Source organism: Callorhinchus milii, unplaced genomic scaffold (genome assembly GCF_018977255.1).
Source record: "Callorhinchus milii isolate IMCB2004 unplaced genomic scaffold, IMCB_Cmil_1.0 Scaffold1, whole genome shotgun sequence".
In the NCBI taxonomy this organism is placed as follows: Eukaryota; Metazoa; Chordata; class Chondrichthyes; order Chimaeriformes; family Callorhinchidae; genus Callorhinchus; species Callorhinchus milii.
Genome location: NW_024704742.1, coordinates 19,378,984 through 19,395,640, shown reverse-complemented (window position 1 = coordinate 19,395,640; position 16,657 = coordinate 19,378,984). Strand labels below are relative to the sequence as shown.

The 16,657-nt window shown below is 42.2% G+C and overlaps 1 non-coding gene across 1 annotated transcript; it reads left to right on the top strand.

The window, feature by feature from the left end:
* The first annotated feature begins 13,045 nt into the window (after positions 1-13,045).
* Positions 13,046-13,116, top strand: trnag-gcc. The gene has a single exon. It is a non-coding gene; the product is annotated as a tRNA-Gly (tRNA).
* The last annotated feature ends 3,541 nt before the right edge of the window (positions 13,117-16,657 follow it).

Sequence of the window (16,657 nt, the reverse complement as noted above, 5' to 3'; positions counted from 1 at the left end):
CAACACAGAAACATAGAAATGTTCTGCGCAGAAGGGAGCATTCGGCCATCATGTCTGTGCTACTGCTTCATATTTTTCTAAATCATCTGTCTTTTAAATCAATCCCAGTTCTCTCCCCATAAGTATCTTGTCACCTCTTTTCCAGTTCACTTTTTAATGATTCTGTTGATCCAATCTCAATAACCATATAAATTCCAAACCCTAAAAATCCTCTAAGTGGAAAAAATACCTTTTAATCTTTTCACTATTTTTTCTGCTAACAACCACAACAACAAAATTACATTTGTATAGCGCCTTTCACGTCAGAAGGACGTCCCAAGGCGCTGGACAATCAGTGTTTCGGACCCGAACTGGGGATCTGGATCGGGGAGGGTGGAGGGTAGGGGGGGAAGGAGGGTGATCAAAGGCACGGTTGAAGAGGAGGGTCTTGAGATGGGTCTTGAAGGAGGCAAAGGAGGGGGCGAGGTGGAGGGACCGCGGGATGGAGTTCCAGAGGGCGTGAGCAGAGTGGCTGAAGGCCGCCAATGGTGGGGCGGGCGAGGCGGGAAATGTGAAGCAGGCCGGAGCAAAAGGGAGACACCGGCACAAAATGGAGACAGCAGAATTGTGCTCTGTGGCCACATAAATTTCCCTGTTACCTCCAGAGCTTTTTGCTGCACCTTTAGACCATTATCTTATTATATTCCACTGTTTGATTTAGCATCTGTTTGAAGTTATTAATCCCTTTCCTTTCAGTGTGTGACATTTGTGGAATTCTGAAAGCTTTGTTAACTTCCTTAGATATAATAATCTAGGCATCTATTCACTCACTGTAGTTGGCAGCATCAATCTCATGTCAAAGAAATCGCCCATACAATTTAATAACTGTTTGATAAGAAGAAAGGGCGCTCAAAAGCAGGATTATTTTTTGAGTTTAGTTTTTTGCAGTCTTCACTGCCATCAGTATATGATGTCCTGTTCTTTAGCATTAATTAGAATATATTAGCATACATAAGGCATCTGTTTGTATATTGAAGTTGCATATTAAATGCTTCTATCTAGTGCCTGATCAGTCATAACTTTGTGCTGGTGCTAAATTAAGTTGTTGGGTATTGGAATTTGCTGTGTTCTTGCTTCAGCAAAAAAAGAATCCACTTTCTATTAATAACAATCCTATTTATTAAGCGAATGCAGCAAGTAATTTGCACACATCAGCATCCCAGAAACAGCCATGAAGGGAATGACCAATTCTATTTGGGGGACTGTTAGCCAAGTCAGATTAGACCTCGGTTTAACATTTTGTTCAAGGACAACATATCCGACAATGTAGCTAGACTCTGACGTTACAATCCCAACGTGAGTTTTAACGCACAAAGGTGAGAGTGCTACCAGCTGACCTAGGTTGATGGCTAATTATGTTGATGATTAACTGTTTAAATTGCCTAGACATTAGGTTTATGCCCTCAAATCGTTCCTCAATTATTTCATTTCAATAGTTATCATCAAGTGACAGAAGTATATTTTAGAGCTCTCTTTTGTGTAGACTGGACTTGGTAAAATACTCTGATGGTTTTGTATGTTTAATTACTGAAAGAATGATTATATAATATACAAAGTTTTCCTAATTGTAATTTTTTAATCTGAGTTTACAGTAATCCTGATCGAAGTATAACATTTCTTGGCAAAATAGTTGTGTTGAGTTTGTAAATCAGGATTCAACTGAATTCTAAAAATTAAGTGACAATTCAACAACATTGTAGAGTATTAGTTAAAGGCTTAAAAGCTGCAATGCACAGATCCAATTTAATAAACATTTAGCTGCTATTTTTTGAACTTTGTTGTCCTTATTTCTCCCTCTGCCAGGGAGATGCAAAGCTGGAACTGGCTGACCAAGGCCACTGTAAGAACAATTCTTCTAAAGCAGTACAGGTAGTGTGCAGAGACTGTTAATGTGCAGATCAAAAAGGGTTTGATCAGACCTCACTTTATCAGGAAATTCAGCCTTTCATTGTGAGGTGGGCATTTGCAGTGGGTTCCTTCTATGCCAGTGCCACCTCCTGGTTCAGTTGGGTCATTGCTTCAGTCACAACATAGAAAAGACGGCTATTGTGCCAAAAGGTTCCTGGCGCTTCTGTTGACACAGTGCAGAGCAAGACAGCAAGACTAAGATCTATTATCCGTCCCCGTGAAGGAAAAGAAGAATATTCTGAATACCTCATGCATAACAGATGTGCTGCTACTGGCAGAACCTTCATCGTGGTACTAAGTAATGTGGAAAGAACTTAAATCATTTTTGTTCACCCTCCCAATATCTTCTAAGGAAAAAAACAATCAGTGTATGAGTGGACTTTTGTTGAACAGCATTTAGATTATTGAACCAAAACAATAAATTATTTTAAATAGGGTAATTGTTGGAATTGACACTTTTTTGGTTTAATAAGCCTTGTTTGGTGGTATATTCTCTCTCTCTCTCTCTCTCTTCTCCTGATTTATTTGTCCTCCTTTCTCCGCCACGCACCATTCTTTTACTTAAAGGATCGACAAATGTTTTCAGGGCTCTGTTTTTGCCACTGGAATCACTAACACTACAGTGGATTCACTCTTTGAATTTGCATTCCATGCCTCCCTTGCTGTCATTAATCACTCTCTAAATAAGGAAAACCTTGTAGGCATTTCTCCTGAAATTACTCTTTGCAACTCTAAACTTACAGTATGTCCCCTTATTAATAATAAGAAGACTTGCATTTGATATAACGTTTTATCACATCTTCGAGACGCCTCAAAGCACTTCACAGACTATACCGTAAACTGAATTGACTGTATATTTTGTGGGCAAAAACATTACTTTGGTTGTAGCGGGGCAGAAGGCAATTGGTTGATGTTAGCCACCACAGATGTCTCTGCTACACTTTGTAGGAGTAATACAATACAATACACATTTATATAATACCTTTCACAGCAGGAGGGTGCCTCAAAGTGCTTTAAGGAAAGAGAAAGGAAAAGAAAGCTAGGAAAGTGAAAGAAATATGTTTTTTTCTGCTCTCCCATTTTGGACCTCTCAAACTTCTCAAGATCATGAAGTCACTTCACAGAGGTTTTCAGAAATGCACCAGGGCTTGTCCTCTCTGCCTGGCAGAGCACCAGTCCTGGAGCATATTCTGTCTCCAGGCCTCCAGCTCATAAAGCATTTGGGTCATGAGGTAATGACTGCGATCTCAAAAGGCTCTCTGTTCTCCCACAGGATAATTTTTCCAAAATCAATACTGAAACATTTAGGGCTGCTTCTAACCTCTTGTCAACATCATGCAGAGAGATGAAGGTGAGTGAGCAGTTTTGGTAAATGGTAGTTAATGTCAGGGTTCAGTAATCAAAGTGTGGGTTTTAATGCACAGTGAGGCCCGGTTTGAAAAGGAACCCAAACTAATAAGAATAAGTAACTTATAAAGTTTGGGATAATCCCGAGATAGATGTTGAAGTTGTCACAAATGACAAATTAACCTTTTTGGTCAGAGGTTAACAAAACAATCCATTCCACTGCAAGTTTCACTGTATAGATAAGGCACTGTTTTTTATTAAAAAGCCATACAAGTTTGTAACCACTATGTGGAACATATTGTAATAAATCTTTCCTTAATACAAGTTAACATATCGTAGCCAAGCTAGCAGTAGGGATAATGCAATTGGCTTCAGTACCCCACAGTTATGGGGGAATAATTGACCAGGGTTCTGGCTCCAGGTGGCTTCCTATTAACATCTGCTGGAGGTGAACATGTGTGGACATTAGGTAGAGATCAGACTGAACAGCAATATCCCATGGTTGAATAGCCTGACTACACTCAGTGGCAAGGCTGATGTTTGGCTAGGAGAGGGCACCCATTGAATCATATCCCAGTAGAAAGAAAAATAAGTCAAACATTTTCAGGAGATGAGAGGGAGAAAATGGCAACAGAAAAAGAAGCGTATAATTGTTTATAATAATGATGCAGCTCATAAGTGACATGACATGGTCTGAGTTGTTCAGATCTGGAATGCATTACCTGAAAGGGTGGTGGAAGCCGATTCGATAACAACTTTCAAAAGAGAAGTAGATAGATATTTAGGGAGGTCAAATTTGCAGGGCTATGGCGAGAGAGCGGGGGAGTGGGATTAATTTGGACAGTTCTTTCAAAGAGCCGGCCTGGACGGGCCGAATGGCCTCCTTTTGTGCTGTATAATTCTATGATTCTATGATGCTATGTTTTAACAAATCCTTCATCCTTGTATTCTTTAGCTGAATGAATACAAGGAGTTGCAGCTTATATTCTTTCACAAGAACACAATGGCCCTTTAAAATAGCTGATCAGTTTCAGAATCTGGAAAATTTTCTTTCCCCGTGCCCTGTTCCACAGAGCTTGGTATTTTATATATTTTATACCCAATGCTTCAGTGATTAGTCGGAGATTTTCGAGTCTGGAGGACAAAAACAATAACCTATTTATATTAATAAATTTTAAATACGCACTATTCAAAATAAATTAAAATATTTAATGGACACAAGTATGTAATTTGACAACATCCCAAAGCCTTAAATTAACTCAGAGTCGCAAAACACAAAATGTTGTCACTTACAGTTTGAGCAGGGGAGCAAGCTGACCCACTTCTTGTTGGAAACCCCTCCGATGTGCAACTTTCCTGCCTGCTCAAATACCTAGTGTTTTATCCCCTTGTCTCCTTGTTCTCTCACACAATACACATTTTTACAGACAATGATCTTTCATGAAAATCAGGCCCCCTTCAGACAACATCAACATCCTTTAACTAAGACAGTGTAGACCAGTTCACATTCCTACCGATTGAAACAGTGAGACAGTTCCTGCTACCTGTGGGGTGTAAATGATTGAAACCATACCATGCAACATTCTAACAAACATTGAGTCTCCATTCAAACGAATATTTAATCGAGTTTGCATCATTTTCATGATGTCACCACTGCTACACCTGGCCAACAATTCCCCAAATAAAATTGGTCATTAACCTCATGGCTGTTTGTGGGACATTGTTGCTACAAAATAAATTTACAGTTGATGCAATTTACAGTATTTTCTGTAATGTGCATTGAAATGTTCTCCCAACTTGAATGGTGCTGCATCAAATGAAAGGATTATTATTATTATGATGATAATCTCCATGAAGCAGAACGCAGTGAAGAGGCATCTGAGCAACATGGCATTGCTGTCAGACGTTGAACCACATATTGCTGACCTCAACGGTGCGAGAGGACAGTAGAAAACAAATGAACATCTCTTACTTATGAGTGCAGAACACTTGATACATCTCATTGATGTGATAAGGCATTATATCAAATGCAAGGATTATTACGCCAAGGATTATTATAAATATTAAAAGTATCAACATTAAACCTGTTCTTCTACTTGCTTCAATATATAAATAGTAGAGGAATTTCCAAGTGGATTTAATGGAGTGAGCCTGGAAAGTTTTTCATGGATCACTTTTTAAAGTGAATATTAGTGATATACATAGGCCATTGACAAATTTGGTATTTTGGTCTAGAAACAGATGTTATTCAGCCTGGACCTCCATTGGCAGAGGAGTAGGCCAGCTTTAGCATTAAGGTAAGGTCTTAAGGCCACTTGACCATCAATGTATAAATACTTACGCTGATATCTTTAAACTCAGCCACACTGGATTACAGTGATCGCCCGACCCGCTCCACCATCAGCATATCTGTCCCATTCTCTGGAACTGCATCCCAGAGAACCTTCGACTCGTCCATTCCCTCGTTTCCTTCAAGGTTTGCCTCAATACCGCCTTCTTTGACCTTCTGTCAATCTTCCCTCATTGACCTTCTGCCCCCACTGTCCAACCCACAGCCCCCATCCCCAGATGGTTCAGCGCCTGTCATGAAAGACGCTGCTAAATGTATATTTGAATTGTATTGTAATAGCACTACTCGAAAAGAGAAGGGATTTTCTCCCGGTGTCCTGGCCGACAATCACCCAATTAAAACCGATCATTCATTTCATGGTTGTTTGTGGCACATTGTTGCATTTACAAAACATAACAGTCACTAAACATTACAGCAAATCCTGAGAAGTGCTTTGAAACGTTCTCCCAACATGAAAGGTGCCAAAGCAAATACTAAGATTTTTATTATATTTGTGTCTACCTGTATGAAAACATCACACAGTTAGAGTAAATTTACTAACAAGAGAATTTATGTTCAAATACATATTCATAACAACAACTGTGGGTTTAAAAATAAATGCATTTATTTAGTACCCGAAAAAATAAACACAAAACTCTTAACACAACTACTGAAACAGCGGATTAACCATTTGTTCCAATTAAAACCAAATGTTGCCACTTGGTGGCACTCTAAGCCTAAATGTATCCGTCACATAATGTTTATTCAGCACCCATCAGTTTCACAGAAAATTGGATTAAGCCTTGCATTTCAATTACAAATGTCTACTTAGCAAAGAGGGATTCTTGGTGCTTCTCACCAAATGCACACTCATGGAATCACACTAGCATGCCTGAGGCATATTGCAGTAGCTTGCCAACCCACAGCAGAATTTTACTACATGGACGTACTGGACCTATCGTCTATGACTTTGTATCCATCTTGTGAATGTAAAGAAACTTGAAGATAGTAAAAGTCAATTGTGATTTGATAAGGTGGCTATTAATAGGCTGTTTCCACTTGCTGGTGAGTGCCAAACTAGAGGACATAAATGTAAGATCGGAAGTGGTGGATCTGATAAGGAATTCAGAAGGAACTTGATGAAGCAAAAGTCATCAGTATATTTAAGAGAAAACAGGGCAAACATGAAGGAGAGGAATGGAGGGGTATAGTGAGAAACAGGAGAAGTGGGAGGTTGTGTGAAGTCAAACACTGTCATGGGCTAGTTGGGCCAAATGGTGGGTTTCCTTACCATATCACTCCATATAACTCTATGAATGCATTCATTGATGTAAAAGGAGGGTGATATGCTGTAAGCTTTACCCCATTGCCTTCCCACTAAGTCTTCATTGAGGAGATGAAAAATGACATCTTCTTGAATAATAATAAAATAATCTTTACATTTGGTATATCACCTTTCAGGTTGAGAGGATATCAGAAGCACATCACAAGATATACTATAAAGTGCAGTGATTGTGGGTTCTGTCGAGAAACAAAATAAAAGTTACTTGCTTTATGGTGAACCTTGTGATGCTGTAAGGTAGTATTTCCACATTGTAATATGTTGGTTACCAATTGAAAGGAAGAATGATGAAAATTGGGATGTAGAGGCATTTATTGCTTGTATTGCCAGCTAACAAAAACAAATTGTCCTTGAAAGAGCAAATCACAATATACATTCCCTCTTAGAAACGTACACAAATGTATGGCTGAAAAGGAGAGATCAGTTATCAACTTTCTGTCGAATTAGCTGCCAGAAGGTTGATAACTGATCACTCTTGTCCAGGCATACTAAATAATTTGGAGCTTTTAAACCACTCAGAAATATCTGCTAATAAATGATTTGCGTGCCAGCTATTCTAATCCAAAATACTGTATTTTATTTGTTAAATCACTTCAATAAATGCTTTCAATTGAACACAGATGTCTACAATGTTGTTTTGCGATTGGAATTTAATCAAACTTGAAACAGTTTCGCTTGGTCCTGTCGGCAATGAATTTAAACATTGATCAGTGGTTTCGGTCAGGCAAAATGATTCGCAAGATTTACACAATTTAGCACAAAGTTATAACAGGGGGTGCTCAACCAACACCTGTTCAAATGGACGTGAACACTTTTTATGCGGTAAAAGATGATCAGAAGGTCCTCTAGGAGAGCTGGGGCCTTGGTGGTAGTGCAGTCAGGTATCATGTAGTTTGACTGCATGACCCAACTGTGCAGCGCCTTGGGACGTCCTCCTGACGTGAAAGGCGCTTTATAAATGGAATCTTGTTGTTGTTGTTGTATTGCATGGTACAGCCACACAGCATGGACCATGTTGCACAGTGTGCTGCAAAGTAGTGTCAGATAGTGGTTGAGTCTGCAGCTGTATTGCCTGATACAGTCAGACTATGTGGAATCTATGACTGTGTCACAGTCGGACTACTACGGAAACTAAGTAATAGACCCCACAGAAATCCAAAGGTATTTTTCTATGCTTTTTTTTAAAAAGTTTGATAAAAAGACAGATTGGGAGAAACAAAAACATCACACGACAACGTTTTCAATCTAACTTCTATTGTGTTATTTTTCTTTGTTTTTGTTCATATCATGCCTTCCAGCGATCAACCATAAACAGCTTTCTTCAACTGGGAAAAATTCTTCAGCCTTGGGCAGCTGCAGTTTTATTTTCAAATCGTATCCATATAAGGATTACAACAGCTTTATCTCTTCCCTTGAGTTTTAAGTGTGAGTTTAAATCTCCTCGATGGAGAGAAGCGGAGTGTGGGAACGAGAATAAAATACCAATGCAATTTTGTGTTTGATTTTGGCATTCAATCCTTGATCCACAAGATATGCTGTTTAGAATTAATACAACGCAGAAAAGCTATTACTGATTCCACTATAGTGGTAAATTTAGTCAATAGGTCTAACAAGGTTAAATCCAGGCAATCTTTTTGTAGACCAAAATTAAGGTGTTGAAAGAGTGGTATGCAATACAATCCCATTCAATGAGCTCAGATGACTGTCCTTGAGTACACATTCCAGATAATAATAATAATAATCCTTGCATTTGATATAGCGCTTTTCACGTCAACGAGACGTCTCAAAGTGCTTATGAAGGAGTTTAAAGATTAGTTTGCAATGATTTTGATTTAACTCGAGGACAACTGCAAATTTGCCCAAATCTGACAACAATATAGAAATATATAGGAAGCTTCCAAAAGTTTAGTTACAGAATCATATTTGCTCAGAAGGTATAATTTTTAAAAATCACTTTTCAAAGAAATAGAACCATCAAAACGATGGAAAATACAATAAATCACAAACTCATCAGTGGTTTAATTCATTCACTGAATAATGTTATAGATAGAGTTACTTTACCACAATCTGCATCAGCCCTGCACAGCTGTAATAGCTCTGGTCTTTGGACTATTCATGACACCAATGGAAATGACATAAAGCAACAACATTAATAGCAACAGAGCTTAAACAGTGTTTCACTTGTACTTGGATTCAACCACATGCCAAAGAATCTGCATCCTTCCTGTCTATAGGGTACAATGGCCTGTATGTGTACACACACTCTGTGTGTATTTGGGAGCGCCATGTAATCTTTTGAACCATGATTCATTCTGATATCTAAATTGTGTCAGTGATAAGACATTTTTTAAGACCTGCAACTGTGATTAAACTGTGAGCCTTTATGATATTAAATGCGCTTTGGGACCCATTCACCAGTAAAATAATAACAAGAGCTAAATGTGTTTAGGAGGAGGGAAGGAAATTGTAGGGGAATATTTCCAAAAGCCCCACCAAAGTCTGACAAATGGAACTTTCTTGTATTGGTGTTGGTGTTGGTAAGGCGTTCACTATTTAGTCAGAAGGACGTGGGTTCAAGCTGGGACTCTGATGTTACAGTCAAGGCTGACACCCCAATTCAGTGCTAGGGAGTGCTGCATTGTCAAACGTGCTATCCTTTGGATGAGATATTAAACTGAGAATCTGGTACCGTTGACATAAAAAAATCCAAGGCACTATTCAAAAAGAGAAGGGAGTTTTTCTTGCTGTCCTGGCCAACACCAGATAAGGCTGATGATTCATTTCATAGCTGTCTGTTGGACACTTCAAAGTTATAAAAAATAATTCACACAAGACGGATTACCAGAAAACAGTTAATTTCCAAAATATTAACCAATTAAAATTCTTCATGCAATCCCAGAGACGATAGGGTTTTTCGAAAATATTTTGAAAAATGCTATATAATTACCAGTATTGAGTATTTTTGCAGCAACAGAATGATCCCAAGGAAGAAGACTGACACAGCGCTGGGGGTAAATCCATTTGCCAGCTGGTTTCCGCTGTCAGTATTGCTCTCAGTGGGCTTCAGAAAACAGCTGCTGCTTTCTGGCCTCAAGCTGTCATCTCATTGTTGCTTTTCAGGCTTTGTTGGTACAACCTCGTTCCCTTGTTTGGCTCCATAACAATCAATCCATTTATTTCTAATTTATCGTATTTTAGAAAGGAATGTTTCTTTCAGGAATGTTTCTTTCATGTATAAATATAATTTGTTGTTGTTATTGATGTGAAAGACATTATATAACGGTAACTTTTTCTCTCTCTCAAGAACTGTGGATTCCTTGCTGGAATCCTGATTTGAACGTTTTACAATACAATATTACATTTGTATTGCGCCTTTCACGTCAGGAGGATGTTCCAAGGCGTTTTTCCAAACATCTGCAAAAAACACTGCAGTCTAATGGATAGCGATAGCACAATGGGCAGCATCGTCTTGTGCCCTGTAAGGGAATGTGAAGCATGCACACACTTTTCTAATTCTAGCAGTTTTTACTTTACTACAAATCATTACAAAGTATGGTCAAACACCTCAGTCACATTTCTGAAAGCTTCAGTGTAAGGCAACAATATTGTACTTTGTGGAAGGAAAAATGCCTTTCTTCAATTTCAAAAAGACTTCAGGATTTGAAAGCTGTTGTCGAGGGAAGTAAATCAATACAGTAATTTGGATGGGAAAATAATTAGCTCAAGGTTAGTTAGTTCCAAATTCGCTTTCTTTGAGCAGGAAACAAGCCCTATATCAATGCTCAAAGATCGATGAGAAGCTATCTGAGAAGATTATAAGTCTGAGAAAAGCTTAAAATGATCTGGCTGGAAAATTATTGCTCACACATGGGATAAACACACACAACATTGTTACATATTTATATATAAAAGAAACATTCCTGAAAGATTTGGGCCAGTGTTCTGTGGATCAGCAGAGAGTATACCAGCAGAATTACAATGGTCTGAAATGCTGTACACTGTCCAGCACCTTGGGATGTCTTCCCGACGTGAAAGGTGCTATACAAATGTAATCTTGCTGTTGTTGATGATGGTGGTAACATGGGCTGGACTTACTTGCAGGCCAAGTACTGCACACTCTGAAAAGCTTTTCTCTTACATTCAATTATATAATGTAAGATCAGGGGTATCAAGGGATATGGGGCAAGGGCGGGTAATTGGAGTTCAGATACAGATCAGCCATGATCTTATAGAATGGTGGAACAGGCTTGGGGGGCTGAATGGCCTACTCCTGTTTCTAAGTTTCTATTAAAGTATTCACTTTCTTCACAGTGACAAACTGCATTAAGTATTTAGATCAGCATTCCCTCCAAAAGGATAGCTAATCTAAACATAGCTAAAATGGCATTTGGTGGGGGGAACGAGGAGGAAAGGAAATGTTAATTTCAAACTGTTACTTTTATTAACTTGCGTACTGCATGCGGAGATTCAACTTTAATTATTAGCTCACACTGATTTGTAAGGCCAGTGCGAAAGTCTTGCAAAGTCAAGATTTACAGTGACTCCATGATGCTTAACAAAACAATGAAAACGAAGTTTTCTTAGATTTCTTGAGAACTGTGCTGCTGATGTTTAGAATCAAAATGGTAAGTGAAAATAAAGCTTAATATCAGTAATTCATGAAATTATTAATGATTCGGCAAGAATGATGCAGTAAGAAAGCTTGAAAATAAATCACAAAAGTAGGTAAAGACACCTGGAACTATTTGAGGCATTTCAGACTTGCATTTCAGACTTGCTTAAAGGTCAACTATTAAAGTAGAGGAAACAAAAGGTTTTCAGAAATTCATCCAAGTCATTCAAATAACTCATTTTAAATAATGTTCTCTGAGCTCGCCAGAAGGCTGGGATAATGCACTGTTGATTAATCCTATGGTTGAAGCACCAGGGTTCAAATCATGTTAAATACTAGTGTCACAGTTACAAGGAAATATCTTTCTTTTCGACTGGTTGGCTTGCAGTTCAAGTGACCTCAATCAGCTTAAAGTAACCTTTGATCTGGAAACAAGTTTCTTACTGTAAATTGTAAAACAATTTCAGTACATGGTAGTCTGAACAACTCTCTCCACTATTGTGAACCACAGTTACTGTCGCTTTGTTAAAGCTGCTGCGTTGTGCTGAAGGAGCATTGCCATTCGGGCTTTGGGGCTTTTGTAAGAAAACTGGACGATATTTGAAAAGTTTTCTTTTAAATGTGGAAGACATCGAGGGTATTGATTGGAAGATGCAAGGGACACGAGACCCAATTCTTGGCAGTTATCGGTATCTCGGGGTCATGGTGAACCCCGAGGTACCGCTACCTTGGGGTCTCGAGGTGGACACAAACTTTAGGATGGACACTGTCCTGAAGGACTGCGCTGAGAAGGGGTGAAGGGCACACTGGTCATGCTCTCCTCCCTTCACGTTCAGCGCGGTCCCAGTGCAGGTCCAGCCTGAGGCATGTAAGACCTGTGTGTGCAAACAGTCTTCTTGTATGGATCCGAGCTCCCGGGGACGCAGGGGACAGCCTTCCAGGGAACCATCTGCAAAGTCCGGGATCAGGCAGTGAGGTGGGTTAGCGCCTAACACGAGAAGCGACGCATCCAATACAGTCACAAGGTGAGCCCACCCTCCTGAGGGCTCGGCCCCCCTCCCACCCCCACCCCCCCCAGTCATTGCCCTCACACTGGGAGCCAGGACCGGGCTACCCCAGAGTGCACCACTGACCCCCGGGGGAATCAGCAGCACTTCACCCCCTGTTGGCCACAGTTGGATCTGCAGCCCCCAGTGAGGGGCTCTCATTCTCTATCACTCTATCACTCTCTGTATCTCTCTCTCTCTCTATCCACCTCTTATCCCCTTCCCTCTCTCCCTCCCTCTCTCCCTCCCTCTCTCTCTCTCTCTCTCGCTATGTCTTTCTATCCTCTCTCTCTGTTTCTTTCTCTCTCTCTCACTCACACTATATAGACAGTTTATATACAGTGTATCCTCTCACTCTCTCTCTCTAAAAATATATATCTCCTCTCACCCTCTCATACTCACTTACTCTGCACCTCTCTATCGCATTGGTGGTTCAGTGGTAGAATTCTCGCCTGCCACGCGGGAGGCCCGGGTTCGATTCCCGGCCAATGCAAACATTTTTAAAAAAATAATTTTAATTTTTTTTAAAAAAATGCACATATATATATTACACATTATATATATATAGTGTGTGTGTGTGTGTGTGTGTGTTTCTTGTTGTAAACAAGCTGACGATATTTCTTTCCGGTTGCAGGTGGCTTTATGCCTTTGGTCCACTCCAGCCTCGGCCAAACCGTCCTTCTACTCCAGGATAATCCTGGAGGCGAAGAACAACCCCAGGCTACTGTTCTCTACCACAACCCGACTCCTCCGTCCCCCCCGCCACCCCGCGCAGGTCATCTCCTCCAACCTTCACTGCGAGGAGATGCTGGATTTCCTTGAATCCAAGATCAAGGGAATCCGCTCCGCGGTCACTTCTCCTCCAACATCCACCCACCCCCCACCCCCTCACTCCTACACTCCGACTCCTACCCATCCTCCCCTACACACCTTCGTACCCGTTTCCCCACCCTCTGTCACTGAACTCATCCTATCCCTAAAACCAACCACCTGCTCCCTTGACCCCATCCCCACTCCACTCCTTATCTCCCAGCTCCACTTTCTTGCCCCACATATCACAGACATCGTCAACCTGTCCCTCTCCTCTGGCTCTGTCCCCATTCCCTTAAAAACTGCCACCATCACGCCCACCTTAAAAAAACCCTCCCTTGATGCGTCGCAGCTATCAAGCTACCGGCCCATCTCCAACCTCCCCTTCCTGTCCAAGGTCCTGGAACGAGTTGTCGCCTCCCAACTGCGCTCTTTCCTCTCCAACCATTCACTATTCGAACCCCTTCAGTCAGGTTTCCGTGCTGCCCATAGCACAGAAACTGCCCTGGTCAAGGTCACCAATGATATCCTGACCATCTGTGACCAGGGCTCCCTCTGCCTCCTCGTCCTCCTCGACCTATCGGCAGCATTCGATACGGTCGACCACGCTATCCTCCTCCACCGCTTGTCCTCCCACCTAAACCTTCAAGGCCCTGTCCTTGAGTGGTTTAGGTCGTACCTCTCCCACCGTCTTCACTTTGTCTCCACAAATGGTTTTTCCTCCACCCCCCGCACTGTCTCGTGTGGTGTCCCTCAGGGCTCTGTCCTCGGTCCCCTCCTCTTCACCCTCTATATGCTCCCCCTTGGTGACATCATCCGCAGACATGGGGTTAACTTCCACATGTATGCGGATGACACCCAACTCTACCTTTCCTCCTCTACCCTCAACTCCACGACCACCGATGTCCTGACAGCTGCCTGTCCGACATCGAGTCCTGGACGAGAGACAACTTTCTTCAGCTCAACGTGCGCAAAACTGAGGCCCTCCTGATTGGCTCACGTCAGCGCCTCCGCACCTCAGGCGCTGACACCATCAGCATCCAAGGCTGCACTCTCCACCTCTCAAAGCCAGTCAGGAACCTCGGGGTTTTGTTCGACCCTGAGCTGTCCTTTCTCCCCCATATCCGCGCCACAACTGGCACCGCCTTCCATCACCTCCGGAACATCGCCAGACTACGGCACTACCTCACCCCTCACGCTGCTGAAACCCTGGTCCACGCCTTTGTCACCTCAAGGCTGGACTATGGGAACTCTCTCCTCGCCGGCCTTCCCGCCACCTCCCTCCACAAGCTGCAGGTCATTCAGAACTCTGCAGCTCGTGTACTGTCCCGCACCAGGCTTCGGGACCACATCACTCCCACCCTCGCTCGCCTCCACTGGCTCCCCATCCCCCAGAGGATCGAATTCAAGATCCTCACCCTCACCTACAAGGCCATTCCCTCCTACCTCTCCAACCTACTATCCCCCTACTTACCTGCCCGTACCCTCCGTTCCTCTGGCTCCGGTCTGCTCCACATCCCCCGCCCCAACCGCCCTACTATTGGTGGCCGGGCCTTCAGCCTCTCAGCCCCTAGGCTCTGGAACACTATCCACCAGTGCCTTCGCCTTGCCTCCTCCCTTTCCTCCTTCAAGGCCGGTCTCAAGACCTTTCTCTTTGACCGTGCCTTCAGCTCCCCTCTCGACTCTCTACCCCCTCCTCGCTCCCTCCCTTCCCTCCCCTCACCCTGACCATTTCCCCCTGCTCGGGTCCTGACCCAACTGTACAGCGCCTTGGGACGTCCTCCCGACGTGAAAGGCGCTCAATAAATGGAATCTTGTTGTTGTTGTTGTTGTGGTCCAAGTCCAGATCGGCTGAGAAGTTCTCAAGAGCCCCGAGAGGAGCGAGAATCTCTTCGTTGAACATTTGCTGCAAAAGCACGTTAAGAGAAATGGGCTTCATGTAACGTGGCGTATTATCTCTGTATGTGGTGAGCGAGGTTAGCTCACCCCCTTTTAAAACGATCTAGAATTAAACATGTTCCTCAAGGGAGCGAAGGGTTTTCTTGTAATAATTTGATCACATCAACCCGCGATTGTTTGTGGGACACCGCTGTGTGCAATTCGCTGCCGAGGTTCACCCACAAAATATACAGTCGCTCGACTTTACAGTATATTCGGTGAAGCTCTTTGTGACGTCGAGAAGACCTGATAAGGCGCTATATCAAATGCAAGGATTATTATTATTATTGTCCTGGCAGACAACCCTCCCCCCCACCCCCAGACACACTCTCAATAGGTCCCAAATTGTCAAAGGACCACAAGGGTCTGATTCTTGTCTTCACGACGACCGGTTTTCCTCTTGGGCAGGGCAAACCCGGCCTGAGCCTGGTGACCAAGTGCTCAAGCTAGTTCTATATATTCTAGTACCTTTACTCCTCTTTGTGAGGACGGAGCAAACTCCTCAGATCAGAAGTACTGCAATATCGCAGCCAACAGTGGGTCAAAGGCGTAGCTACCTGCCAGGTGCTCATTCTCCCATATAGCATTATGGAGAGGTTTGGTCGTGGCTGTGTAATACACTTGCGAACCTCAAAAGCAGGTGGAATGAGCTGCATTCAATGACATCCCAGAATCGTTATCATTTCGCATGGCTATTAGGATGTTACAAATACTTCCTGATGTTAACAACATATAAAGAATCTCTCACAGGGGTTGACAGTTGTGAACTGCCTTGCTTAATTGTATGGCGAGGAGAAAGGATGTGTTGACCAAAAGCATAATCAAAGAGGTTAAATGAGGGCTTTGAACATAGGCAGAATAGTGGTGAGGGTTTAAAAGAGGGTTTAAATCAGGTTGACCATATTTTGTCAATCAATTCCAGGGGTACACAGTACCCGATGCTGTCAGTTACTGGAGAAGCTTGTTGGATTAATGGCTGTATTTCTCTGATGAGTGTATCTGGTTTAGAATTGTATTGTTTTTGGTCAGTTTGTTGCTGAACTCAAGATGGGGCAGATTTGACCCCAGGGACACAATAGCTTATCCTGGGTGTGTCCCCAGAAATCAGGGACGTATGGTCACACTTTTTCAGAGGAATAGAGGAGGAAGACCCTGAGCTCAATGTTTCAGCAGAGAAAGTGAAGAACGAGCAGCGAGTCCGACTTACAATAAATTGATGGGCAAGGTGGGAAAATAGACCGGGAGACATCGAGGCCGTGAACCAATTTTGAAGATCGAGACAAGAA